Source organism: Bison bison, unplaced genomic scaffold, assembly GCF_000754665.1.
Source record: "Bison bison bison isolate TAMUID 2011002044 unplaced genomic scaffold, Bison_UMD1.0 scf7180017864535, whole genome shotgun sequence".
NCBI classification, from domain to species: Eukaryota; Metazoa; Chordata; class Mammalia; order Artiodactyla; family Bovidae; genus Bison; species Bison bison.
In genome coordinates this window covers 9009-10842 of record NW_011495084.1, presented here as the reverse complement: position 1 = coordinate 10842, position 1834 = coordinate 9009, and positions in this window count along the sequence as shown.

The window sequence follows — 1834 nt, the reverse complement described above, 5'->3', positions numbered from 1 at the left end:
GCCAGCCTCCTCTATCCATGGAATTTTCCAGGCAAGAATACTGGAGTGGGTTGCCATGCCTTCCTCAAGGGCACCTTCCCAACCCAAGGATAGAACCCAGGTCTCCCATACTGCAGGGAGACTCTTTACCATCTGAGCCACCATTAGGCATGGCAGAAAAGAGAAAAGATGATGAGAGGAAAAGAGATACCAATCTAAGCGTAAAAAGATAAAGTACAAGCACTACTGCCCTGAATCCGATTTCGACTGGAAATATCCATATAAACTCAAGGTCTGTTTACTACAAAAAATGTATAATATCTTTGTCCAGTGAAAAAGCTGAGAAACAATAGCCAACTCAACAGCAGTGAACACCCCTAGTGCCCAGACCATAGTTTCTAAATACCATTTCCCATGAGAAGGAGCCATGGCTGCTTGGAGAAATGGAGATTCCAGGGCTGGGCCAAGTTTGTACTTAAAGATGCACAGATTCTTTTGTGTAACTGTAAATCAGAACCTTCTCATCACACCAGAAAGTGAAAAATTAGCAAAGATTTCTACAGTTTGCACAAAAGACAGGAGTCCTGGGAAGAGACCTATTCTATTCTTAATGGCAGAGGCTGTTTCCCAAAGGGCTTAGAAAACTCACTGCTGTTTACAGGCCATCATGGCAGAACAAGAACTCTTAAGAAAAGTCACTTCTAGAAGCCAACTTTCCTGGACAGTAATTAAAAGTTTCACTTCTAAGCAGAATTATGAATTTGTCACCATTATGAAAGTAATCTTTTTAAAGGAGTCACCTATTTCCTTGACTTATTAAAGATAATGGATTGAGGGGGATTGGAGAATGAGTGAAATAGGTGAGGGAGATAAAGAGGCACAAATTTCCAGTTATGGGAATGTAATTTACAACATAGGAAATACAGTCAGTAACACTGGAATAACTTTGTATGGTGACAGAGGGTAACTAGACTGATCAGGGTGATCATTTTATAATGTAAAAAAAATATTGAATTACTATGCTATACACTAGAAACTAATATAATATTTTAAGTCAATCATCATTCAATTTTTTAAAAAAGTTTTCAATGAGACAGTAAAAATACAGTTTTTTTTTTTTCTAATGAATTGAAAAGCATCACCCTCATATATGTCTCAAGGTCATCACTGTGGATATTACTGACACCTAATGGCTAATGCTAAGCTCTCAGGAACCAGAAGGGTGCACACAGCAGGTCTGCTCTGCAGGTCCCTGTCCACTTGGCTCAATGCCCCCTCCTCCTCTCCCTTGCTGTGTGATCCTCAGTGGTTGCTCTGAGCCCACAGTATCTCTGCCACTAGCAGCCACTCGTCAGCCTCCCGGGTTAAGCAGAAGTGAGGGACACATGGAAGAAAGGGTTGGGAAATAAATGCAAAGACCACCCAGCTCTTGGGGGAACCAGCCCTGAGTCCAGGCACAAAGCTCACTTTGGAACACAGAGGATTCTGCTTACTCCCTGCCCATCAGTTGAGCTCCCAAGTGAAGATTTACACAAATATGTGCCTTCCTATAGCCTCTACCTAAAACTGACACAACCAGCAAAAGTGGCCTTGGACAAAGGTCAGTGATTAGACAAGGCCAGCCATTTCTAAGGTTCCCACAAAGAGGACATAAACCCTGGTCACTCCTCCCCACTCAGGGTAGGGAGTGAGTGAAACCACTGAGGCTCTTCAGTTCAGTTCAGTCACTCAGTCCTGTCTGACTCTTTGCAACCCTATGGACCGCAGCATGCCAGGCCTCCCTGTTCATCACCAACTCCCGGAGTTTACCCAAACCCATGTCCATTGAGTCAGTGATGCCATCCAGCCATCTCAT